The following is a 27,834-nucleotide window of genomic DNA, read 5'->3' as shown; positions in this document are numbered from 1 at the left end:
GTATTAACTTCTCTAATTTTCTCAACCCTATGCCAATTGGCACATGGCTCGGGTAGTAATCCAGAGATTATAACCCTGGAGGACCTGCTCTTTCATTTAGTCCCTAGTGTTTGATAATCCCCAAACAGGTCCTCTTTCCGAGTCTTACCTATGTTGTTAGTCCCAATAACAACAACTGGATCCTCCCCCTCCTTCTCCAAAATCCTTTCAAGCTGATCAGAGATGTCCCTCACCCTGGCACTGGGCAGGCAACATACCATGCGGGACTCTCGATCTGGCATACAAAGGATGCCATCAATCTCCCTAATTATAGAATACCCTACAGCTACCACTTGTCGTTTTGCTCCCCCCTCTTGAATGGCTTCCTGTACCACGGTGCAGTGGTCAGTCAACGCATCCACCCTACAGCCCTCTTCCTCATCCACACAGGGAGCAAGTACCTCATACCTGTTGCACAAGGTCAAGGGCTGAGGCTCCTCAACTCCTAAACTCAGGATCCCCCTACCTGCCTCCCTTGCAGTCACACCACTCTGTCCCCGACCACTGTCCGAATTAACAGAACTTATTCTACCGGGTGTGACTGCCTCCTGAAACAAAGCGTCCAGGTAATGTTCCACCTCCCTGATGTGCCGCAGTGTGAGCAGCTCGGTCTTCAGCTCATCAATTCTGAGCCGAAGTTTCTCGAGCAGCCAACACTTGCTGCAGATGTGGTCATTGACGGTCTCAATCGGATCCACCAGTTCCATCATCATACAGCAACAGCACATCACCTGTCCAGCCATATTCAACTAGTTAATTAATTTAAATATATTTTTATAGAACCTCAAGGATAAACCCGAACACCAACAAAAACACAGCCACTCACCCGAACTCAGTCACTCACCTAAACTGAGATGCACTCTGTTCCAATCAGCACTCCGTGTCTAAAGGCACTCCTGCCACACCTTTTGTGCACTCACCTCTCCCAGCACTGTCCCGGTTCTCTCCTCCCGCGCTTTTTAAATCTCCCGGCTCTCTCCTCCCGCGCTTTTTAAATCTCCCGGCTCTCCCCTCCGGCGCTGTTTTCGCTGTCCCGGCTCCCTCTGGTCCCGCGCTGTTTTCGTTGTACATCTTTCCAAGATGGGGCCGCCCACTCAGTATCGAGTCCAATCAAGGATCCCATTTTACAGGACGAGTGATGAAAAACGTCCTCACAATTTTCGGAATAAAGCAAAAGTTTCATATATCATACCACCCCCAATCAAGCGGCATAGTAGAAAGGATGAACAGAACTCTAAAAGCCACACTCAGAAAAATGGTGCAACAGCACCTGGGACACAGTTCTCCCATTTGCATTAATGTTCATTCGAAACACAGTATCCACATCCACAAGATACACCCCCCACACCCTCATGACCGGACTCCCCATGAAAGGCACAGAATATTTATTAGGACTGGATTTTGCCAGCCCCACAGCCACCGCCATCACGCATGAGAAAGCAGTACAACAGGTTGTTGAAAATGTGAAGGCCGCCCAGCTTGCAGCAGCCGTCAGGATTGGAACCCGCAAGAAACAAAGCAAGGCTTGCTTTGATAAAACAGTACATGCCACTGTTTGTAATAGGGCAGCAAGTGATGCTATCCCGATACAACCCCAGTTCATTCGTTTCCTCCAAATTTTCCGGACCGTACTCCATCTCAGATAAAGTCAGCCCCTCTGTGTATAAGAAAACCTACCCGAATGGCAAGTCTGCGTAGTTCCACATAAACCGTTTTTGGCTTATGGCTCACGGAACAACATTTCACACCACATCTCGCTTGCAGCAGCAGATGAGAACGCCCCGCCCACGAACAACGTATTCCTACCATTTCCCAACTTGTCCAGCCCATCCACAGACACGACTACGACTCCACCCCAAGAGGTACGATTCCGCCTCTCCCTTCCTTCAACCAGCAGCGACAGCAACAGCAACGGCGATAGCGATGACGACAGCCCCAGCACACCATGCTATGATTAAAGCCCCTGACCCAGACCCACCGCCCGACGATTACGGTTTAAACCCTTGCAGCTCCAACCTCGACGCAAGACTCTGGCACCGAGACAATTCGTTCAGGCTCATCCGGAATGGTGAGATGGACCCCAATTCGCCCCAAGCAGCTTTAGCAAACATACTCCAGTCAAGAGAATGGCAGCCGGGAGAGGACGACGACATAGAGTCTGACTCCCACCAAACGAATCACTTTGCGACCCTGTTCGCTATTGAGCAATGAGGTGTCCAGATGATGGTAAAAAGTAACCAATGGAGAGTTACGGTGTCCTTTCTGATGGAACCTGCACCATGTTTATTATGTATGTTTGTTTGTTATTGTAAATGTTAAATGTTGTTGGTCCATTTAAATTTTTCCTAGCTCCACGCCACCACTCTTTTAATGGCCAATGGCAGTCAATGGAACAAGTTTGTCCACGGACAACCAATCACAGCTACTCTTCTGATTCAAAGGTAATCATAAGAGGCTGCACCCACGACAACCACAAATTCTTACCGTTCTTGCCTGTCACTCAAGCATGAGAAAAACGGCACTAATCCCTGCCCTGCCTGAGGACCCCCCCTCTGGTCAGCTACGCTCGGGTAGAGCACCTCGGGCACTGGTCACTGTCCTACCCAGGGATTCCACTCATTCTTACCCACCGCGGCCCATACGCACCCCATTTTGGCTTTTTCAGTACAAAACTCTTTTGTTTCTTTATGGCAACCCTCAGGTTGCTTCCAGATGCTATTTACATCCTCAAACACGAGCACGGTAGATCACACAGGCTGCATGACGGCTCGCACTGTGTCAGTATTTTTCTCGGATGACTTGTCCCCAAATATTTGCTTACAAAAAAATGAGGGAGTCACAGATGGTGACCAATTATAACGGGTATTGGCAATAAAGGACAGACAGACAGGCAGACGAGATCTTAAACAAGATAATAACAGAAATTATGATTGTGTCTATAGAACTCGGGAACCTCAGGAACCACAGAAGAAGAAAAGACAGAAAGAAGGAAAGATGAAGACGACCATCATACTCTACAGTTGGATCTTAGCAGAATCCCTCCAGTTGTGCACGGACGCTACCCCCCCCCCCCACCCCTTTAAGTGAATTAAAATACATCTGTTTCTTCGTGTGTTTTCTTTTCGATTGAATAAAGAAATGTAAAACTCTGTGCTTGACTGCCAAACCAGAGACCTGTGTTGCTGCTATTGTACAGTTGAAAATGTTGTAAATTATTGTGATTGATTGCGGTTAGTTTAGTTAAGGATAGTTGGAGGTTCCAGTTTTTTTATTTTGTACTGCATGCCTGAATGTCATTGCGCCCTGTAGAATTTTATAATGATGTATGTACATAAAATAATTGGGGTAAAAGTTGCAATTCATAGGACAGAGCAGTGTAGAGCCTGTCAAGTGCTTATGGGTGCCCGACTTAGGAGGAGTACGAAGATGATGCAGTAATTTGATCGGTCACGCTTTGCGTTGAGGGTCACAAGGAGAGAGTGTAGTCATCTGAGATGGCCGCTTCCAGAATACAAACTGGCCATTTGCAAAGATTGCAGAGAAAAATGGACAATGTTAAGAAAGCAAGCAGGCACAGAGCCTGTTTGCATATTGGAGAAACAGACGAGACTGGAACTGTAGGCCCATTAGCATATGGACGGCCCATCTCCGGTAACAAAGGAAGATACTTAAATAACCAATCTGGCCCCAGACCTTGCGGCGCCAGTTCCTGAAACCGAATGCAGAAAACAAAGCAGGCCAACGGCCACCTAGGACCCGCCCAGCCATCAGGGCTCCCACCCCTTTATTGGTCAAGGTCAATGCGAATGATCAAGAAATGGCCCAATTGATTGGGGCCAAGTGCAAGGCCCGCCCAAAAGCACGCGAAGCCCCCTTCGGGTATAAGAAGAAGGCCCCAAGAGAGAATCACTCTCTTGGACTTGGCTCTCACAGCGGAGAGACACGTCCACCAGCTACACCAGAAGCAAGTAAGTCCAAGGTCAACGCTCGCTACCAGACGGACGACCTTAGCTGTTCCCCTCTGCCACTTTGACCCCAGCAGCCTCAGAACCGAACAACGGCCATTGTTCCTCTGACTGAGTGGGCGCCCGAAGCTAAGTATAGGCTTTAGCAGTAGTGATAGTTTAGTTTGTAGTATTTCGTGCATGAGTTGATATTGCTGTGTATGTAAATAAATAGTCTTGACTTTGAACTAACTAACTGGTGTACCGATTATTTGATCAGCATTCGGGTTTGAACCTTGTGGCGGTATCGAAAGATACCTGGCGACTCTAAAGCAAACGTAATTAGAATTAAGGAAGGTGACCATATTGACCACCATATTTAGAAACAACCAGAGAGAGCAACAATCCGCAGAGTAAGACTGTGTAATCTGTGTCCCCTCTCCGGATGCCCTTGCAGCATTTCGCGTCCAGCAGGAGTATCGCATGGGGTTTGATCACGAGCGCGAACAAGAGTGGGGGTAGGGAGAAGTCCGGACTTGTTCCTCTCTGCAGCTGGAAGTATTCAGACCTGGTGGTGTTGGTTCAAACGCTCGCCTTGGGAGCATTGTACAGGAATCTCATCCAGATGGTGAACCCCGCTCCCAGCCCAAACCGTTCAAGTACCTCGAGGAGGTACTTCCATTTGACTCTCTCGAAGGCCTTTTCTGCGTCCAGTGGGACGATCACCTCTGGTTTCTCTCCCCGGGGAGGGTGTTTATTACGTTCCGCAGCCGCCTGATGTTCGCAGTGAGTTGCCTACCCTTGAAAAAGCCCGTTTGGTCCTCTGCGGCAACCTCCGGTACGCAGCCCTCCAGCCTTTTGGTTAAGACTTTTGCGAGAACTTTCACATCAACATTCAGCAGTGAAATGGGTCTGTGTGATCCACATTCCGTCAGGTCTTTTTGGGAATAAGTGAGATTGTGGCCTACGCTAGCATGGGTGGCAGGATGCCCCCTGCCAGTCACTCTGCGAACATGTCCCTTAGGAGTGGGGCCAGGACTGGTGCAAATATTTTATAGAAGTCCACCGGGAACCCCTCGGATTACGTTCTGTCGACCTCCAAGATGGAGACGACCAGCTGTTGCCTGGCCGCCCTCTCTTCCCTATCTCTGCACGGATTGTAGGCTATGAACTCTCCTCTAATCACGGCCTTTAGTGCCTTCCAGAACGTGGACGGTGAGACCGCCCCATTCAGGTTGTTACTAACTCAATCGCCTATGGCCCGCAATGTTTTCTGGCAGAAGGCCTTGTTGGCTTGGATTCCCATGCCCAGCCTCCATGTGGGGCACTGGGAATAACCTGTCTCCAACCTCACATCCATGTAATGTGGAGTGTGGTCGGAGATGCCAATCGCTGAGTATTCCACTCCTTTTATTCCTTGAAGCACCGAGTTCCCCACTGCAAAGGAGTCGATGCAGGTATATACCTTGTGCAACTGCGAAAAGAATGAGAATTGATTGACTCCCGGGTGTAGGAACCTCCATAGGTCCATCGCCCCCATCTGCTCCATGAATATTCCCAACTCCCTAACCATGTCTGTCTTTCTCTCCGTTCTGGGGTTTGATTGATCGGTCACTGGGTCCTGCACGCAGTTAAAGTCGCCCCCCCCCCCCCCCCCCCCCCCATAATCAGTCGGAGTGTGTCAATGTCAGGGATTTCCGCCATGGTTTTTTTTTTTTAATTCGGTGTCGTCCCAGTTGGGCGCGGACACATTCACCAGTACCATCGGTGCCCCTTCCAGGACACCGCTGACCATGACGTACCATCCCCTGGGTACGTAACCATCTTCATAAACTCCATAAACATCGTCCTCTTGCTGATCAGTATGGCTACTCCCCTAGCCCTCCTCCCGTAGCACGAAGCTACGTGTCCCACCCAGCCTTCCTTACCAGCAGTCAGTCCTTCTCCCTACGGTGTGTTTCCTGTCGGTCGGTTATGTCGGCGTTCTGGCTTCTTTAGCCTGGTTTAGAGGCTGGTTTAGCACACTGAGCTAAATCGCTGGCATTTAAAGCAGGCCAAGGCAGGCCAGCAGCACGGTTCGATTCCCGTACCAGCCTCCCCGAACAGGCGCCGGAATGTGGCGACCAGGGGCTTTTCACAGTAAATTCATTTGAAGCCTACTTGTGACAATAAGCAATTTACATTCATTCATTTCATTTCATTCATTTCTTAGGTGGGTGAAGACTCTGGATCATTTCACCAGACCGTTAAGTCCCCTTTCGTTCCAGGTAACAATCCTGGTGGGGGGCGTTTCTGACCGCCTCCCCCCCCCCCCCCCCCCCGATCCTGTGGGATTAACCATACTTACCTGGTGGACGCGCCCCTGCACTCCGGGGTTTTCCGTTGTTAGGGGACCGTTCAAAATGGCCGCAGTCGCCACCCACACCATGAGGTCGGGTCCCTGCGGTCCGGGATTTCCTTTTGCCCAGGAGGCACCCAACATGGCCTCTAACTATGTGTATGCCACGTGGGCGTGCCCTTGCCCTCCGAGGTCTCCCATTGCCCAGGGGCCCACCAGAATGGCAGTTTACGGCGCCATCTTGGTTCCTCGCTCTGCTCCATGCCCGTCGAGGCCTGTGTCTGTCCCATTTGTTCTCTTTGTTCCCTTTACGTTCTGTGCACCCCCCCCCCCGTCTTTGTTCCCCCCTTCCCCAACCCCCCCCCCCCCATCCATCCCTCTGGTTCCCCCTCCCCCCCCCCCCCCGAGTGTTCTCTCCCCCTTCTGCCCTTTCTCCCCCTTTCTGGCCAGACGCTCCCTCTCCCCTGAGAGGTGCGCCGCGGTCTCCCTCACTGCCTGTCTTCCCGTGCGAGCCCTCCTCACTAGTCAGGTGGCTCCCCTCCCAGTGCTGGTCTAGACCGGGCCCTGTTTCACCTCCCCCTCTCCACCCCCTATCCCTCCCACTTGCCTGCTTCCCCTATTCTCGCTCCCCTATCCTGTTTCCCATCTTCAAACTGAGAAAGGAGACAAACACGAAAACGAGGCAGCACAGTCCCGCGCAAAAACATAGTCCATGTTACAGTCTTTGTTTTCGCTCCGTCCTCCACTCTCATTCCCTTTCTTCCCCTGTCCCTGCCGCTTTCACCGCTGCCACGTCTGCTCTCCCCCGGGTTGTTCATTTTAACAAACTCATCCGCCTCCGCCGGAGTGCTGAAGTAATGTTCCTTCCCCTTGTATGTCACCCAGAGTTTGCCCGGGATTAACATGCCGAATTGCACCCCTTTTTTGTAGAGCGCCGATTTCGCTCTGTTGAATTCGGCCCTCCTTTTTGCCAAGTCCGCCCCAATGTCCTGGTAGACCCTGACTCTCTGCCCTCCCCACGATCATGATTTCGCCTGTCGGGCCCACCTCAGGATTTTTGCCCTATTCCTGGAATCGATGCAGCTTTGCATTTATCGCCCTTGATTGCTTCCCAGTATTGGGCTTAGGTCGGAGCCACTTGTGTGCCCTGTCCATCACTGGGGGTCTGGAAAGCCTTCCCTCCCAACTAGATTGCGCAGTTGGGTCCCTCCCCTCAATCTCCTCTGGCAGATCCACAATGCGGTCGTTTTGCCACCTGGACCTATTCTCCTCATCGTTGACCTTCCTTTTCAGGTTACCCTGAGCCGCCACCAACCTCTTCATCTCGGCCTCCAAAGCCACTATCCTGTCGCTGTGGGCCGTTGATGCCTTCTCCTGGTCCAGGAGCGTCTTCTCCTGGGCCTCCACTTTCCGTCCCAGGCCTTCTATCGTGTACTGAAGAGTGGCTATCGCTTCGGTCACCATCCCCTTCATCACCACCTGGTACTCCGCCTTGATCGCTTCCTTCATAGCGGTCAGTTCCTTTTTCAAAACGTTACTCCCCATCCCCCTGTGTCGTTGCCTGCTCTTCTCCGCTGTTCAGGTCGCCGATCTTTCGTAATCCACCTAACCTGCACACCTTTGGGCTGTGGGAGCAAAGCGGAGGAAACCCACGCAGACACGGGGAGAACTTGCAGACTCCGCACAGTCACCCGAGGCCGGAATTAAACGTGGGACCCTTGGAGCTGTGAGGCAGCAGTGCTGACTACTGTGTCACCCATTCAGGCTGGGGAGCCAAAGAGATTCGACATATTTAACCTTTATTTAAAAATACGAGAGACCTTGATAAATCCACTCACTGTTCGCCTGTGCTCAAGGCAAATAGAAACAAACATTCTGTAAACTGTACTTCTAATGAAGCCATTAAAATGCAGAATGCTGCTGGGGAAGCTGCTCTTTCCACTCCCAGCTCAGTATAATCCTGTGTGTTGCTCTCCTGAGGGTCTGCAGGGATATCACAAATAGGAGCAGCAGGAATATCTACCGGATGTAATGACTGCTCCAATATTCAATATGTTCATGGTTCATCTATGTTAATTGTACCTTCCTGAACTGTCCTTATATCCCTTTGTGCTCACAGAACCCCTGGGAATGTCCCATCAATATAATCAGCGAGAATCCAAAGAGCTCCCTGAGTCTAGAATGCAGAAGATTCGCAAGCCTTTAATTGGGCAGTGGATATTATCCACATGGACTTTAGTAAAGCCTTTGACAAGGTACCCCTTGGCAGACTGGTGCAGAAGGTGAAATCAAACGGGATCAGAGGTGAGCTGGCATGTTGGATACAGAACTGGCTCGGTCATAGAAGACTGAGGGCGGCAGTGGAAGGGTGCTTTTCTGAATGGAGGGCTGCTGTTTTCAATATATATAAATGATTTGGAGGAAAATGTAACTGGACTGAATAGTAAATTTTCGGATGACACAAAGGTTGGTGGAATTGGGGATAGCAATGGGGCTGTCAGTGAATACGGCAGGCTATAGATCGGTTAGAGACTTGGGCGGAGAGATGGCAGATGGAGTTTACTCCAGACAAATGTGAGGTAATGCATTTTGGAAGGTCTAATACAGGTGGGAAATAAACAGTAAATGACAGAACCCTGAAGAGCATTGATCGGCAGAGAGATCTTGATGTACAGGTTCACAGATCACTAAAAGTGGCAGCGTGGGTGGAGAAGGTAGTCAAGAAGGCACACGGCATGCTTGCCCTAAGTGGTCCGGGCATTGAGTATAAAAATTGGCGAATCATGTTGCAGCTGTACAGAACCTGAGTTAGGCCACCGAGAGGGCTAGAATACAAGACCTGGGATGTACTGCTGAGGCTGTATAAGGCTCTGATCAGACCCCATTTGGAATGTTATGAGCAATTTTGGGCCCTGTCTCTAAGGAACGGTGTACTGGCCAGAGGAGAATTATCCCAGGAATTAAGGGCTTGTCATATGAGGAGATGTTGAAGACTCTGGGCCTGTACTCGATAGAGTTTATAAGGCTGAGGGGGATCTTGCAGAACACTGAGAGGCCTAAATAGAGTGGACGTTGTGAGGATGTTTCCACCAGTAGGAGAAACTAGAACCCGATGGCACAGCCTCAGACTGAAGGGATGATCCTTTAAAACTGAGATGAGGAGGAATTTCTCCAGCCAGAGGGTGGTGGATCTGTGGCATTTATTGCAGCAGAAGGCTCTGGAGGCCAAGTCACTGTGTCTTTAAGACAGAGATAGATAGATTCTTGATTAATAAGGGCATTAGCGATTACGGGGAGAAGGCAGGAGAATGGGGGTGAGAAACATATCAACCATGATCGAATGGCAGAGCACATTTGATGGGTGGAATGGCTTAATTCTGCTTCTGTATCTGATGTCTAAGCTATTTTATTGAGCCGAGGAGAGAGGGATTTGATAATTTTGTCGCAGTTCTAACCCCGTTCTTCTCTTTGTCGCTAATTCTGTTGCTCAACGCTCCGACAGTCCGAGCACTGGAGACACTAAATTATGAAGATAGGTTGGGTAGGCTTGGGTTGGTGTCACTGGAGCAGAGAAGACTGAGGGGCAACTTGATCGAGGTGTGCAAGATTATGAGGGCCATGGACAGGGTGCATAGGGGACAGGGAGCAGCTGTTCACCTTCGCTGAAGGGTCAGTTACAAGGGGACACAAGTTAAAGATGAGGGGCAGGATGTTCAGGGGGGATTTGAGGAAAAACATTTTTACCCAGAGGGTGGTGACGGTCTGTGATGCACGATCAATTGGACAATGACGAGAGTTGAATACAACTGAGGCTTTATTGCTCTAAGATGTGTGGCCGCCACATCAGCTGGTGAAATGGCTGCTTCACTGAGGACACACATACTTATACTCCGCCTACTGGGCGGAGCCAGCAGGCAGGGACTACCGCCATACCTGTAGAACAGGTCCTACCGTACATCACTTAATATAGGTGCAACAGTGGTCTACCACATTCACCCCCTGTTACAATTGAGTACGGCGGGGGTGGTGGAGAACTATATCCAGAAATTGAATTTAGACACACAATATTTGCAAATTTTGAAGTCCAGTGAACCAGTTAGAGGTTTAACTGGTCCGGTCCCTTGATGTGCCGCTGGGAGCGAAGCAGTGGTGGCGGCGATGCCGATGCTGGTCTGGTCTTCGGTGACTCTGGGAGCATGCTGAAATCCTCTTCATCCTCGGGCATGAGCAGGATGGTCCTGGAGGGGTTGCTGCTCGGAGCGCCTGGGGGAGGGGGGGTGGGGGTGGAGCCGGGCCAGCGGTGTGTGTGGAACCTACTGGTGCCAGGTCCCTGAGGGGGACAGTATCCTGGGGGCCATCGGAGTACGCCACGTAGGCATACTGGGGGTTCACATGGAGCAACTGCACCCTCTCCATCAATGGGTCCGCCTTGTGTGGTCGGACGTGCCTACGGAGAAGGACGGGCCCTGGAGCTGCCAGCCGAGTCGGGAGTGACATCCCGGATGTGGACTTCCGTATCCAGATGGATGAAGCTTTCGGTGCTCCCAGAGTCCAGCAGGCAAGAGGTCACGTGTCCGTCGATTATAACGCTGGTTGATGCGGTCGCCAGGTTGTGCGGACGAGACTGGTCGATGGTCACTGAGGAGAGTCGAATTTGGTCGTCGCTGGTGTCGATTGATGGGGTGCCCATGGGGCACGGGTCCTGGAACGCTGGTGGTGCCCATGTGCCGTGGGGGAGACAAGATGGCGGCGCCTGAAGATCTTGGGGAGGACAAAATGGCGGCATCCATGGGCCGCACGTGGCAGGGGTTGAACAAGATGTCGGCACCCATGGGCCGCACATGGCAGGGGTTGAACAAGATGGCGGCACCCATGGGCCGCACGTGTTGCGCGGAAGGTAAGATGGCGGCACCCACTGGCCGAGCTTGGTATGAGGGGGAGAAGATGGCAGCGCCCACTAGCCGCGCGTGGTCTGAGGGGGACAAGATGGTGGCACCCACTGGCAGCACATGGTCCGGGGGTGAAGATGGCAGTGCCCATTGTGCGTAAACGAGGGGGGGGGTGATAGCAGCGACTGCGCGTGCCTGGCACACGGCGGCGAAGTGCCCCTTCTTACCGCAAGCCTTATAAAGGGCAGCGCGGGCCGGGCAGCATTGGCGGGGGTGTTCTTGCTGGCCGCAAAAATAACATTGGGGACACCCGGGGTTAGCTGGCTGGTGTGTGGTGCAGGCGTATTGGGTGGGTAAGGGCCCCGCTGGGACGGCCAGCTGTGGGGTTCACGAAGGGAAGGAGGGGTGGGCCGCGCTGCTGGGGGCGTTGGCCTGAGTATTTCGCGAGGCGACCATCATAGAGAGCGTGAGCTTCTTTGTCTCTGCGAGATCGAGTGTGGCCCCTTCTAAACGTCGCCGGCGTATGAGGTCCGACCCAATCCCCGTAACAAAAGCGTCCCGCATGAGGAGGTTAGAATGTTCAGTGGCCGTAATGGCCTGACAGTCACAGTCCCGGACTAGTGGGATTAGGGCCCGCCAGAAGTCTTCTATGGGCTCACCAGGGAGTTGAGAGTGAGTGGCGAGTACATGCCTGGCGAAGAGCGTGTTCGTCCGCTGGGCGTAGTTTTCTTTAAGTAGCGCCATGGCTTCAGCGTAGTTTGGCGCGTCCTGGATCAGCGGAAAGACATTGGAGCTCAACCCCGAGTACAGTATCTGTATTTTCTGAGCCTACGGAACAGGGTGTGGTGCAGACCTGATGTACGCCTCGAAACAAGTTAGCCAGTGCTGAAAGTCCTTTTTGGCATTGCTTGAATACGGATCCAGCTGCAGACGATCAGGCTTGATACGGAGGTCCATCTTCTGAAAATCTTAGAGCAATAAATTGATGCACGATCAATTGGACAAAGACGAGAGTTGAATACAACTGAGGCTTTATTGTTCTAAGATACGTGGCCTCCCACAGCAGCTGGTGAAATGTTTGCTGCACGGTGATGTGTTGGGTGTTTTGGATCCGTGGAACACATAAAGGCTACCAACACTTAAAATAGAACAACACTATTTTATTAAGCTAGAAGCTGTTGAACGTACTTTCACTGTGGGTTAACACGATGTTAGATTAAACTAAAGACCTATGCCTATCCTGACCAGTCTATGCACTCAGCACATGGTGAAGATCTGTGCTGTAAGCTGTAAGCTCTGTCCTGAGAGGCTGCATCCCGAATGAGCGGGAAAACTGATGCCCTCTGTCTTTATAGTGAGTGTGCTCTAACTGGTGATTGGCTGTGGTGTTGTGTGTGTTGCTTGGTCTTTCTGTGTGTCCATCAGTGTATGTCTCTGCACCACGACATACTGTTGTATATTATGACATCCCCCCTTTTATAAAAAAATGTATGTGTGTGGCAATAAATAATGTGTGGTGATAATGATCCGAACTATGTGTGGGGTGCGAAGACATATGTACAGGACTATGTACATGAGAACTAAGCTATTTACATGGGAAGGTGCCTGGTGCAGAGCAATATGCAACAAGAGTAACGAGATCAACATTATATACAAACCAGGGAAACGGTCAAACAAAGCAACAAAATAATTCAGAGAGTCCATAAATTCGACAAGTTCATAAATGTAGTTTCTGAGGCGACAAATTCTGGTTGACCGCCTCAAGGGTGGGCCGAGAGCCGCCGGTTCAGGAGCGGGCTGGACTGCGTCAAAGTCAGGGGGAGGTAGAGTGACAGGAGGCTCTGCATAGTCCATGGCAGGGTCAGCAGGAGGGCGAGGCGACACTGGAGGATCACCTGGCAAGCGTGGAATGAGGCGAAGGGCGCATCGATTGCGGCGCAGAATAGAGCCATCCAGTAGACGAACCAGGAACGAGTTTACAGACTGAAATATTTCGAAATTTCCCAACTAATGCTCTGTATCTCGTGACCCTTCGCCGTCTCAAATTCCCCTTTGCTCCTGCCCCTTCCCCAACTTTCACTCACCTTTTACGTTTTGTTCTGCGAGGACCCAATCTGTTAAACGCGCGTTTCTCTCACTCACCGCCTTTTCTCAATACCCATTCGGCGCTGTGACACTTGTTCGAATTTCACCTTGGCAAAACGTGCCACTCACCACACCAACAGCCATTCTGTATCCAATTCCTTCATCTTAGAACATTGACACAACATTTCCTGGACATCATTATGGTCACTCCACCACAATCTGCAATTTCAAAATACAAAAAGCAATAAACTAGCGCTCCATATTTTCAGCTCTCATCCAATTCCCGTGAAACTGGGTGTGGTGTGGATTTCTGGAACTCTGCAGTCCATGTGGTGTAGGTGCACCCAGAAAGCGGTTAGGAAGGAAGCTCCATGATTTGTACCCAACAAGAGTGAGTGAATGGGAAATGGTTCCAAGTGAATATGGCGCGTGTTCCTTGGAGGGGAATCTGCAGGCAGCGGCGGAGTTAGCAATCGGCGCTGACAATACTTGTTTTGTCAATGAAAATAATATTGCAGTTACACTTCAATACAAAGTCGGTACAAACTACCATTGCAGAACATCGCATTGCCTGCTAGCATTCTCAATGAATTCAGAAAACAAAGTGAAATGTATTTAAATATAAATGTGATGGAATTTATTGGAACATAACAATGAGGTTTAACTGAACAGCAGCAACGGACAGATCCAAAGAGCTCCCTTTATTGGGACTGGATCAAATTCAATTTCTGATCATGTCGGAATTCAGATTCAACTCGCCTAAAAGCTCAAAATCAGCAAACAAATGGAGAAAATAAATCAGCATAACGCAAATATTTCAGGGATCAATCTTAAAGCGATGAACAGAGATTTCTCCTTGTAATGATGGTATTATTCACACAGAAGATAATAGAGGAAACCTTGAACCCCGTGGAGTGCAAAGGCGATGGACCTTGGCTGGAAACTGGGATTGGATCAGACAGGGGTTTGAGGGGTAGCAGAGGCACAATGGGCCGATGGGCTTCTTTCTAAGTGGATTCACTCGATGAGTTCAGGTCAGCGTCGATCATTGGGATTTAAAATGATCGCTCGAACAGAGACTTAAACCCTGGACCCTCAGATTAAAAGTCTGATGCTCTACCGACTGAGCTATCCAGACTATGAACGATACCGCCTGTAGTGACCGCTTTCCCCCTTCGCTGTTGCTCCTCTCGTTTCGCTGTTGCCCCTCTTTCCTCTGCTGATGTTGTGCCTCTCCTGCAGAACAAACAGCTGCTTCCTTTGCCCTGCGCCACTCTCTGAATCCGAACGGCATATCAGCAGCTCCGCCTCTGGATTCAGGGCGAGTTCAGAGCTGTGCTGCTCTTCGGCGCTTCCCTCCGATACTCCGCCCACCGAGTCCCTTTCCTGGAGACTGGTTATTCCCAGTTGGGTTTGGGACAGTCACTTCCTGATTCTGAACGACTCAACATTCTGACTCAAGATTCGCTGCGTCCAGCACGCTTACTTCAAAACTGTTCTTTACAAAAGCGAAACCTCCCCTTTGCCGTACCGGCCGCCCCGAACAGGCGCCGACATGTGTCGAATAGGGGCTTTTCACAGGAACTTAATTGAAGCCGACTCATGACAATAAGCGATTTCCATTTCATTTTCATTTCATTAAACGCTCTTTCATTTTGAGTCTTTTTCGAGAATTGCCTGACTCAAAGAGAAAAAATTGTGCACAATCAGCTGAACGCGACTTTGTGGGACACGCAAACATGTTATACAGCAAGTCAGGTGTTGACAGCTGATCCATTCCCATCAAATAGACGCTTTACAAAGGTTCCGGAGTGATGGAACAATCACAAACTCAGGTCATATAAGGAGTGGAGCTGCCGCCTGCTGGTTCCATGGTGTAGTGGTTATCACGTCTACTTTACACGCAGCAGGTCATGGTTTCGAGCCCCAGTGGAACCATTGCTGCTTTTGGACAAGTTGTGACCAATTGAATTTCCATGTGAACAGAAATATAACCACGAAAGAGAAAATGCTGGAAAATCTCAGCAAGTCTGGCAGCATCTGTAGGGAGAGCAAAGAGCTAATGTTTCGAGTCCGATGACTCTTTGACAAAGCTAACAGACAGAGAAAGTGAGAAATATTTATACTGTGGAGTGAGAAAGAAAGATGAGCCATAGCCACAGAAACACAGGGAAACCGGGTGCCAATGGCCACAGAAACCCAGGGGACAGAGTGCAGAATGGCTTTGAATTAAGAAAACAAAGTGAAATGTATTTAAATATAAATGTGATGGAATTTATTGGAACATAACACTGAGGTTTAACTGAACAGCAGCAACGGACAGATCCAAATAGCATCCTTTATTGGGACTGGATGAAATTCAATTCCTGATCATGTCGGAATTCAGATTCAACTCGCCTATAAGCTCAAAATCAGCAGAAAAATGATAATAAAGCAGCACAATGCAAATATTTCTGGGATCAATCTTAAAGCGATGAGCAGAGATTTCTCCTTGTAATTATGGTATTATTCACACAAAGGAGAATAGATGAAACTTTCAACCCCGTGGAATGCAAAGGCGACGGTCCTTGGCTGGAAACTGGGATTGGAAAAGACAGGGGTTTGAGGGGTAGCAGAGGCACAATGGGCCGATGGGCTTCTTTCTCAGTTGATTCACCCGATGAGTTCACGTCAGCATCGATTATTGGGATTTAAATTGATCGCTGGAACAGGGACTTGAACCCTGGACCCTCAGATTAAAAGTCTGATGTTGTACCGACTGAGCAATCCGGGCTGTGAGTAATCCCGCTTGTAGTGACCGCATTCCCACTTCGCTGTTGCTCATCTCGCCCCGCTGTTGCCCCTCTTTCCTCTGCTTATGCTGTGCGTCTCCTCCAGAACAAACAGCTGCTTCCTTTGCATTGCGCCACTCTCTGAATCCGGACAGCATATCAGCAGCTCCGCCTCTGGATTCAGGGCGTTCAGAGCTGTGCTGCTCTTCGACGCTTCACTCCAATACTCCGCCCACCGAGTCCCTTTCCTGGAGACTGGTTATTCCCAGTTGGGTTTGGGACAGTCACTTCCTGATTCTGAACGACTCAACATTCTTACTCAAGGTTCGCTGCATCCAGCACGCTTGATTCAAAACTGATCTTTACAAAAGCGAAACCACCCCTTTGCCTAACAACTTCCGCGCCATACCGGCCTCCTCGAACATGCGCCGGAATGTGGTGACTAGGGGCTTTTCACAGTAACATAATTGAAGCCTACTCGTGACAATCAGCGATTTTCATTTCATTTTCATTTCATGAAACGCTCTTTCATTTTGAGTCTTTTTCGAGAATTGCCTGACTCAAAGAGAAAAAATTGGGCACAATCAGCTGAACGCGACTTTGTGGGACACGCAAACATGTTATACAGCAAGTCAGGTGTTGACAGATGATCCATTCCCAACAAATCGACGCTTTACAAATGTTCCGGAGCGATGGAACAATCACAAACTCCAGTCATATAAGGAATGCAGCTGGCGCCAGCTGGTTCCATGGTGTAGTGCTTATCACGTCTGCTTTACACGTAGCAGGTCTTCGGTTCGAGCCCCATTGGAACCATTGCTGATTTTGGACAAGTTGTGACCAATTGAATTTCCATGTGAACAGAAACACAACCACGAAAGAGGAAATGCTGGAAAATCTCAGCAAGTCTGGCAGCATCTGTAGGGAGAGTAAAGAGCTAACGTTTCGAATCCGTTGACTCTTTGTCAAAGCTAAAAGACAGAGAAATTGGGAAATATTGATACTGTGGAGTGAGAAAGAAAGATGAGCCATAGCCACAGAAACCCAGGGAAACCGGGTGCTAATGGCCACAGAAACCCAGGGGACAGAGTGCAGAATGGCTTTGAATTCAGAAAACAAAGTGAAATGTATTTTAATGTAAATGTGATGGAATTTATTGGAACTTAACGATGAGGTTTAACTGAACAGCAGCAACGGACAGATCCAAAGAGCATCCTTTATTGGGACTGGGTCAAATTCAATTGCTGATCATGTCGGTATTCAGATTAAACGCGCCAAAAAGCTCAAAATCAGCAAAAAAAAAGATAATAAATCAGCACAACGCAAATATTTCAGGTATCAATCTGAAAGCGATGGGCAGAGATTTCTCCTTGTAATGATGGTATTATTCACACAACAGAGAAGATAAAATCTTGAACCCCGTGGAATGCAAAGGCGACGGTCCTTGGCTGGAAACTGGGAATGAAACAGACAGGGGTTTGAGGGGTAGCAGAGGCACAATGGGCCGATGGGCTTCTTTCCCAGTTGATTCACTCGATGGGTTCACGTCAGCATCGATCATTGGGATTTAAAATGGTCGCCCGAACAGGGACTTGAACCCTGGACCCTCAGATTAAAAGTCTGATGCTCTACCGACTGAGCTATACGGGCTGGGAGTGATCCCATCTGTAGTGACCGCATTCACACTTCGCTGTTGCTCCTCTCGCTCCGCTGTTGCTCCTCTTTTCTCTGCTTATGCTGTGCCTCTGCTCTAAAACAATTCACTCCAGTAACACTGGGCTGGTTGCCTGCAAACATATGAGGCAAGTAGATCATTTCATGACGGAGTTGTTTTGTTGTCACGTACGAGGATCGAACCCGCGACCTCGGCGTTTTTAGCACCACGCTGTAATCATTGAGCTAACCGGCCATTTCCATACGAGCACCTCGTGTGACCATGTCGATTCCAAATTTAGTCCAGTCGTGAATGGAGAATTGAGTATTCTTTCCTGACTGATCGCGAACAAGCTGGATTGCGCAAATTTGCCTTTTGTTAATTCCACCGTTTAGGTTGCCAGCAAGCCGTAAGGATTTGCTTTCCCCTAGAACTTTCTCACCAACACTAACGCTGGCTTCCGCATTGTTGAACACATTGTGCCTGGAGCATCTCCCAATCTGCAAACATTCTCCTCATCAAATTTCTCATGTATTCATCTTTATGATCGAAATTTCACAGTAACTTATTGGCACTGTTAATGTACGCCTACTTGTGACAGTAAAGATTATTATTATTCTAGCACGGGATGTGCTACGGCTCACATTTCCAGTACTTGTCCGCAAAAGCCTTTGGGCGGCTTTCTTCATTGAAAGAGTAAAATCAGCTGACCCTGTGAATTCAAAATCCAGTCGAAATGTAACCGTGCCGCAATAAAGTGCGTGCGGATTATTCAGTAAGAAGTCTCACAACACCATATTAAAGTCCAACAGGTTGATTTGAAATCGTGAGCTTTGGCAGCGCTGTGCCTTCATCAGGTAAAGTGGTCCTTCATCACTTCAACTGATGAAGGGACGGCGCTGCCAAAGCTTGTGATTTCAAATAAACCTGTTGCTGTTACACTTCTTGTTGCTGTCACACTTCTTTCTATATCCAGCGCCAGCATCTCAACATCATGCAAATTATTTGCCATTGCAGGACAGGCGCTCAAATTAGTCCGAATGGACGGCTGCTGCTTCAGCACGAAATGATGATGAGCCAGCTGAATTTTAAATTGGGGTAAATGGTTCGGGTATTTAGAAGCTAAGGACATTAACCTGGAGATCATGCGTCGTCTCTCAATAGATTAGCAAACAAGTATACTTCTCGCCTTAAGGTATTTTGATCGTTCCAGACGAAGTTTCAGTGTAATTACCTGAGGAAGGAGCAGCGCTCCGGAAGCTAGTGACATCGGAACAAACCTGTTGGACTTTAACCTGGTGTTGTAAGACTTCTTACTGTGCTCACCCCAGTCCAACGCCCGCATCTCCACATCAGTGTAATTAGCACCACATTATAAATGGGTAGTGCAGCTTTTTGAAAAAGACATTTCGAAGCATCAAATGTATTTGGCGTAGCCAGCAAACGACTGCATGTTAAGCAATCGGTTTGTTGAAGGTGGCAGCATTTGAGTCAAATTACTGGCAAGAGGGTTAGTAATTCCTGCACAGCGCTGCTGATCTATTCAATGCCGCAATTTCAAGATAGGCTGATGTGACATCGTACCGTGGCTATTTGCAATGCTGCCTGGAGCAGATTCGCCTGAAATATTGCAATGAAGGAGACGTAAAACACAGTTCACAGCGACGTGAATTGTCATCTGCAGGAGTTCGCTATTGATTAGGAGACGTTGGACACATTTGTGACACAGAAATGTATAAGAACGACAGTTTCTCAGAAAAAGTGGCAGATACTGTCCAAGAGGCGCGAAACAGTTAAAGGGGACTCTGCGCCTCCGCAGCGGAGTCAAAATGCCGCTCCAGCTTGCCGGAAAAGTGGAGATTATTTCACTATGTTGTTACGTCGTTGGCCAGTACGGGGATCAAACCCGCGACCTTGGCGTTATTAGCACCACGCTCTAACCATCTGAGCTAACCGCCCATTTATGCATTTTGGGCTGGAGTGACCATGCCGTTTCCAAATTCACTCCAGTCCTGAATGGTGGGCTCGTCTGACATGTTGCGGGGCTATTTCCAACGTTGTCTGGAGCAGATTTGCCTGAAAATTGCAGGAATTGGAGGTAAGACATTGTTCAGAACGACGTGAATTGTCATCGCTGTAGACTAGGAAACTTTGGAAACATGTTACCGACTAGTTTGTGGCGCAGAAATGTAAAAGAATGCAAAAGTGGCAGATATTATCCAAGAGGAGTCAAGCGGATAAAAGGGAGCCTGCGCTGCCTCAGGTCAGTAATAATGCTGCGACAGTAGCACTGGGCTGGTTGCCCAGTGACATGAGGCAAGCATGTCATTTCGTGACGGAATGGTTTTGTTGACCCGTACGAGGATCGGCCCCGCCCACCTTGGCTTTATTGGGACCACGCTCCAACCATTGAGCTAACGGCCTTGTACGGATGATCACCTCGTGTGACCATGTCGATTCCAAATTTAGTTCAGTCGTGAATGGAGAATTGAGTATTCTTTCCTGACTGATCGCGAACAAGCTGGATCGGGCGAATTTGCCTTTTGTAAATTCCACCCTTTAGGTTGCCAGCAAGCCGTAAGGATTTGCTTTCCCCTTGAACTTTCTGCACGTTTCCAACTGGCAAACTTCTCACCAACACTTACACTGGCTTCGGCATTGTTGAACACATTGTGCCTGGAGCCTCGCCCAATCTGCAAACTTCCTCCTCATCAAATTTCTCATGTATTCATCTTTATGATCGCAATTTCACAGTAATCTATTGGCAGTGTTAATGTACGCCTACTTGTGACAGTAAATATTGTTATTATTCTAGCACGTGATGTGCTACGGCTCACATTTCCAGTACTTGTCCGCAAAAGCCTTTGGACGGCTTTCTTCATTGAAAGAGTCAAAGCAGCTGACACTGTGAATTCAAAATTCAGTCGAAATGTAACCGTGCCGCAATAAAGTACGTGCGGATTATTCAGTAAGAAGTCTCACAACACCATATTGAAGTCCAACAGGTTGATTTGAAATCGTAAACGTTGGCAGCGCTGTCCCTTCATCAGGTAAAGTGGTCCTTCATCACTTCGACGGATGAAGGGACGGCGCTGCCAAAGCTTGTGATTTCAAATAAACCTGTTGCTGCCACACTTCTTGTTGCTGTCACACTTCTTTCTGTATCCAGCGCCAGCATCTCAACATCATGCAAATTATTTGCAATTGCAGGACAGGCGCTCACATTAGTCCGAATGGACGGCTGCTGCTTCAGCACGAAATGATGATGAGCCAGCTGAATTTTGAATTGGCGTAAATGGTTCGGGGATTTACAAGCTAAGGACATAAACCGGGAGATCATGCGTCGCCTCTCAGTAGATTAGCAAACAAGTATACTTCTCGCCATAAGGTATTTTGATCGTTCCAGACGTGTTTCGGTGTAATTACCTGAGGAAGGAGCAACGCTACGGAAGCTAGTGACATCGGAACAAACCTGTTGGACTTTAACCTGGTGTTGTAAGACTTCTTACTGTGCTGTCCCCAGTCCAACGCCCGCATCTCCACATCAGTGTAATTAGCACCACATTATAAATGGGCAGTGCAGCTTTTTGAAAAAGAAATTTCGAAGCATCAAATGTATTTGGCGTAGTCAGCAAACGACTGCATGTTAAGCAATCGGTTTGTTGAAGGTGGCAGCATTTGAGCCAAATTACTGGCAAGAGGGTTAGTAATTCCTGCACAGCGATGCTGATCTATTCAATGCCGCAATTTCAAGGTCGGCTGATGTGACATCGTACCGTGGCTATTTACAACGCTGCCTGGAGCACATTCGCCTGAAATATTGCAATGAAGGAGACGTAAAACACAGTTCACAGCGACGTGAATTGTCATCTGCAGGAGTTCGCTATTGATTAGGAGACGTTGGACACATTTGTGACACAGAAATGTAAAAGAACGACAGTTTCTCAGTGAAAGCGGCAGATACTGTCCAAGAGGCGCCAAGCAGTTGAACGGGACTCTGCGCCGCCGCAGCGGAGTTAAAATGCCGCTCCATCTTGCCGGAAATGTGGAGATCATTTCAATATATGGTTATTTCGTGTGCCAGTACGGGGAACGAACTCGCGACTTTTGTATTATTAGCGCCACGCTCTAACCATCTGAGCTAATCGGCCATGTATGCGTTGTTGGCTGGAGTGACCATGTCGTTTCCAAATTCACTCCAGTCCTGAATGGTGGGCTCGTCTGACATGTTGCGTGGCTATTTCCAACATTGGCTGGAGCAGATTTGCCTGAACATTGCAGGAATTGGAGGTAAGACATTGTTCAGAACGACGTGAATTGTCATCGCTGTAGACTAGGAAACTTTGGAAACATGTTACCGACACGTTTGTGGCGCAGAAATGTAAAAGAATGAAAAAGTGGCAGATATTATCCAAGAGGAGTAAAGCAGATAAAAGGGACCCTGAGCTGTCTCAGGTCAGTTATAATGCCGCGACCGTAGCACTGGGCTGGTTGCCTGAAAACATATGAAGCAAGCAGATCATTTCGTGACGGAGTTGTTTTGTTGACCCGTACGAGGGTCGGCCCCGCGACCTTGGCTTTATTGGAACCACGCTCCAACCATTGAGCTAACCGGCCATATACAGATGATGACCTCGTGTGACCACGTCGATTCCAAATTTAGTCAAGTCGTGAATGGAGAATTGAGTCTTCTTTCCTGACTGATCGCGAACAAGCTGGATCGGGCGAATTTGCCTTTTGTAAATTCCACCCTTTAGGTTGCCAGCAAGCCGTAAGGATTTGCTTTCCCTTGAACTTTCTGTTAGTTTCCAACTGACAAACGTCTCACCAACACTTACGCTGGCTTCGGCATTGTTGAACACATTGTGCCTGGAGCATCGCCCAATCTGCAAACTTTCTCCTCATCAAATTTCTCATGTATTCATCTTTATGATCGAAATTTCACAGTAACTTATAGGCAGTTATAATGTACGCCTACGTGTGACAGTAAAGATTGTTATTATTCTAGCACGGGATGTGCTACGGCTCACATTTCCAGTACTTGTCCGCAAAAGCCTTTGGGCGGCTTTCTTCATTGAATGAGTAAAAGCAGCTGACCCTGTGAATTCAAAATCCAGTCGAAATGTAACCGTGCCGCAATAAAGTGCGTGCGGATTATTCAGTAAGAAGTCTCACAGCACCATATTAAAGTCCAACAGGTTGATTTGAAATCGTAAACTTTGGCAGCGCTGTGCCTTCATCAGGTAAAGTTGCCCTTCATCACTTCAACTGATGAAGGGACGGCGCTGCCAAAGCTTGTGATTTCAAATAAACCTGTTGCTGTCACACTTCTTTCTGTATCCAGCGCCAGCATCGCAACATCATGCGAATTATTTGCAATTGCAGGACAGGCGCTCACATTAGTCCGAATGGACGGCTGCTGCTTCAGCACGAAATGATGATGAGCCGGCTGAATTTTAAATTGGGGTAAATGGTTCGGGGATTCACAAGCTAAGAACATTAACCGGGAGATCATGCGTCGCCTCGCAATAGATTTGCAAACAAGCATACCTCTCGCCTTAAGGTATTTTGATCGTTCCAGACGTGTTTCAGTGTAATTACCTGAGGAAGGAGCAGCGCTCCGGAAGCTAGTGACATCGGAACAAACCTGTTGGACTTTAACCTGGTGTTGTAAGACTTCTTACTGTGCTCGCCCCAGTCCAACGCCCGCATCTCCACATCAGTGTAATTAGCACCACATTATAAATGGGTAGTGCAGCTTTTAGAAAAAGACATTTCGAAGCATCAAATGTATTTGGCGTAGTCAGCAAACGACTGCATGTTAAGCAATCGGTTTGTTGAAGGTGGCAGCATTTGAGCCAAATTACTGGCAAGAGGGTTAGTAATTCCTGCACAGCGCTGCTGATCTATTCAATGCCGCAATTTCAAGGTAGGCTGATGTGACATCGTACCGTGTCTGTTTGCAACGCTGCCTGGAGCAGATTAGCCTGAAATATTGCAATGAAGGTGACGTAAAGCACAGTTCAGAGCGACGTGAATTGTCATCTGCAGGAGTTCGCTATTGATTAGGAGACGTTGGACACATTTGTGACACAGAAATGTAAAAGAACGATCGTTTTTCAGAAAAAGAGGCAGATACTGTCCAAGAGGCGCCAAGCAGTTAAAGGGGACTCTGCGCCGCCGCAGCGGAGTCAAAATGCCGCTCCAGCTTGCCGGAAAAGTGGAAATTATTTCACGATATGGTTATTTCGTTGGCCAGTACGGGGATTGATCCCGCGACCTTGGCGTTATTAACACCACGCTCAAACCACCTGAGCTAACCCGCCATGCATGTACTGCTGGCTGGAGTGACCATGCCGTTTCCAAATTCACTCCAGTCCTGAATGGTGGGCTCGTCTGACATGTTGCGTGGCTATTTCCAACGTTGCCTGGAGCAGATTTGCCTGAAAATTGCAGTAATTGGAGGTAAGACATTGTTCATAATGACGTGAGTTGTCACCGCTGTAGACTAGGAAACTTTGGAAACATGTTACCGACACGTTTGTGGCGCAGAAATGTAAAAGAATGAAAAAATGGCAAATATTATCCAAGAGGAGTCAAGCAGATAAAAGGGAGCCTGCGCTGCCTAAGGTCAGTAATAATGCCGCGACAGTAGCACACGTCAGTTTGCCTCTAAACATATGAGGTAAGCAGATCACTTTGCGACAGAGTTGTTTTGTGGACCCGTACGAGGATCAAACCCGCGACCTTGGCGTTATCAGCACCACGCTCTAACGATTGAACTGCACACAACATCCCAAGTGGGGGTGTACCAATGTCTTGTACAACTTCAACAAGACGTCCCAACTCCTGTATTCAATGTTCTGACCAATGAAACCAAGCATGCTGAATGCCTTCTTCACCACCCTGTCCACCTGCGACTCCACCTTCAAGGAGCTATGACCCTGTACTCCTAGATCTCTTTGTTCTGTAACTCTCCCCAACGCCATACCATTAACTGAGTAGGTCCTGGCCTGATTTGATCTGCCAAAATGCATCACCTCACATTTATCAAAATTAAACTCCATCTGCCATTCGTCGGCCCACTGGCCTAATTGATCAAGATCCCGTTGCAATCCTAGATAACCTTCTTCACTATCCACTGTGCCACCAATCTTGGTATCATCTGCAAACTTACTAACCATGCCCCCTAACTTCTCATCCAAATCATTAATATAAATCACAAATAACAGTGGACCCATCACCGATCCCTGAGGCACACCACTGGTCACAGGCCTCCAGTTTGAAAAACAACCCTCTACAACCACTCTCTGTCTTCCGTCGTCCAGCCAATTTTGAATCCAATTGGCAACATCAACCTGGATCCCGTGAGCTTTAACCTTCTGCAACAACCTACCATGCGGTACCTTGTCAAAGGCTTTGCTAAAGTCCATGTAGACAACGTCTACTGCACTGCCCTCATCTACCTTCTTGGTCACCCCCTCAATAAACTCAATCAAATTTGTGAGACATGATTTTCCACGCACAAAGCCATGCTGACTGCCCCGAATCAGTCCTTGCCTCTCTAAATGCTTGTAGATCCTGTATCTAAGAATACCTTCGAGCAACTTACCTACTACAGACGTTAGGCTCACCGGTCTGTAGTTCCCAGGCTTTTCACTGCTGCCCTTCTTCAACAAGGGCACAACATTCGCTACTCTCCAATCGTCAGGCACCTCACCTGTGGCTGCCGATGATTCAAATATCTCTGACAGGGGACCTGCAATTTCCTCCCTAGCCTCCCACAACATCCTGGGATACATTTCATCAGGTCCTGGGGATTTATCTACCTTGATGCGCTTTAAGACTTCCAGCACCTCCTCCTCTGTAATATGCACACTTCTCAAGACATCTCTATTTATTTCCCTTAGTTTCCTAACATCCATGCCTTTCTCCACCGTGAATACCAATGAGAAATATTCATTCAGGATCTCACCCAACTCTTGAGGCTCTGCACATAGATGCCCTTGTTGATCCTTACGCGGCCCTACTCTGTCCCTAGTTACTCTTTTTCCCTTTATGTATCTGTAGAAGCTCTTTGGATTCTCCTTCGCATTATTTGCCAAAGTAATTTCATGTCCCCTTTTTGCCCTCCTGATTTCCCTCTTAACACTATTTCGACAATCTCTATACTCTTCAAGGGATCCACTTGATCCCAGTTGTTTATGTACGTCATATGCCTCCTTCTTTTTTTTGACCAGTGTCTCAATATCTCGAGTCATCCAGGGTTCCCTACTTCTACCATCCTTGCCCTTCACTCTAATGGGAATGTGCTTACCCTGAACCCTGTTTAACACATTTTTAAAAGCCTCCCATTTACAAGCCGTCCCTTTGCCTGCCAAAAGTCTCTCCCAATCTACCTCTGAAAGTTCCTGTCTGATACCATCAAAATTGGCCTTGCCCCAATTAAGAATTTTAACTCTTGGGCCAGACCTATCATTCTCCATAGCTGTCTTAAAACTAATGGAGCTATGGTCACTTGTCCCAAAGTGATCCCTCACTAACACTTCTGTCACTTGCCCTTCCTTATGTCCCAAGACGAGGTCAAGTTTTGCCCACTCTCTAGTCGGTCCATCCATATACTGAATGAGAAATTCCTCCTGAATACACTCAACAAGTTTCCCTCCATCCAAGCCCCTAATGCTATGGCGGTCCCAGTCAATGTTGGGAGAGTTTAAGTCCCCTACTATTACCACCCTATTTTTCTTGCAGCTATCTGTAATCTCCTTACATATTTGCTCCTCAATTTCCCGCTGACTATTTGGGAGCCTGTAGTACAGTCCTGTCAAGGTGATCTCTCCCTTCTTATTTTTCAGTTCCACCCATACAGACTCAGTTGGCGAACCCTCGGATTTATCCCCTGTAAGTACTGCCGAGATGTGCTCCCTAATCAAAAACGCCACTCCCCCTCCTCTCTTACCTCCTGTTCTATCCTTTCTATAGCGTCTGAACCCCAGAACATTGAGCTGCCAGTCCTGCACCTCCCTTAGCCATGTTTCAGTCATAGCTATAATATCCCAGTCCCATGTGCCCATCCATGCCCTGAGTTCATCCGCTTTGCCCGTCAGGCCCCTTACATTGAAATAAATGCAGTTTAATGTCGACTTTCCCTGCTCTCTGCCCTGCTTTCTCCGGTCTTGCTTTACACACTCTCACTTCCTGCCTTTTGATTCCGTCCCCACTGACTTCCTACATCGGTTCCCATCCCCCTGCCACATTAGTTTAAACCCTCCCCAACTGCACTTGCAAATTAGCAATTCTGTCAGATTTCAGATTCAACTCGCCTAAAAGCTCATAATCAGCAAAAAAATAATAATAAATCAGCATAACGCAAATATTTCAGGGATCAATCTTAAAGCGATGGGCAGAGATTTCTCCTTGTAATGATGGCATTATTCACACAAAGGAGAATAGATGAAACCTTGAACACCGTGGAATGCAAAGGCGACGGTCCTTGGCTGGAAACTGGGATTGGAACAGACAGGGGTTTGAGGGGCAGCAGAGGCACAATGGGCCGATGGGCTTCTTTCCCAGTGGATTAACTCGATGAGTTCAGGCCAGCGTCGATCCTCGGGATTTAAAATGATCGCTCGAACAGGGACTTGAACCCTGGACCCTCAGATTAAAAGCCTGATGCTCTACCGACTGAGCTACCCGGGCTGTGAGCAATGTTGCATGTAGTGACCTCATTCCCCCTTCGGTGTTGCTCCTCTCGATCCGTGTTGCCCGTATTTCCTCTTCTTATGCTGTGCCTCTCCTCCAGAAGAAACCGCTGCTTCCTTTGCCCTGCGCCACTCTCTGAATCCGGACAGCATATCAGCAGCTCCGCCTCTGGATTCAGGGCGAGTTCAGAGCTGTGCTGCTCTTCGGCGCTTCACTCCGATACTCCGCCCACCGAGTCCCTTTCCTGGAGACTGGTTATTCCCAGTTGGGTTTGGGACAGTCACTTCCTGACTCTCAATGACTCAACATTCTGACTCAAGGCACGCTTGCTTCAAAACTGTTCTTTACAAAAGCGAAACCTCCCCTTTGCCAAACAACTTCCGCGCCGTTCCGGCGTCCCCGAACAGGCGCC

At 48.6% G+C, this 27,834-nt stretch overlaps 1 long non-coding RNA gene and 4 other non-coding genes across 5 annotated transcripts in view; 1 reads left to right on the top strand and 4 right to left on the bottom strand.

The window, feature by feature from the left end:
* LOC140411586 (uncharacterized) overlaps positions 1 to 27,834 on the top strand; it is a 362,769-nt gene that overhangs the window by 93,657 nt on the left and 241,278 nt on the right. The window lies entirely within an intron of this gene.
* Positions 17,644 to 17,716, bottom strand: trnak-uuu (transfer RNA lysine (anticodon UUU)). Its single transcript has one exon. It is a non-coding gene; the product is annotated as a tRNA-Lys (tRNA).
* trnai-aau (transfer RNA isoleucine (anticodon AAU)) lies at positions 19,606 to 19,679 on the bottom strand. Its single transcript has one exon. It is a non-coding gene; the product is annotated as a tRNA-Ile (tRNA).
* Positions 23,973 to 24,046, bottom strand: trnai-aau (transfer RNA isoleucine (anticodon AAU)). The gene has a single exon. It is a non-coding gene; the product is annotated as a tRNA-Ile (tRNA).
* On the bottom strand, positions 27,347 to 27,419 carry trnak-uuu (transfer RNA lysine (anticodon UUU)). Its single transcript has one exon. It is a non-coding gene; the product is annotated as a tRNA-Lys (tRNA).

The sequence above is a fragment of the Scyliorhinus torazame genome, chromosome 4 (assembly GCF_047496885.1).
Source record: "Scyliorhinus torazame isolate Kashiwa2021f chromosome 4, sScyTor2.1, whole genome shotgun sequence".
Classification (NCBI taxonomy): domain Eukaryota; kingdom Metazoa; phylum Chordata; class Chondrichthyes; order Carcharhiniformes; family Scyliorhinidae; genus Scyliorhinus; species Scyliorhinus torazame.
The sequence above is the reverse complement of the archived record's forward strand: the minus strand, read 5'-3'. Positions and strand labels throughout refer to the sequence as shown.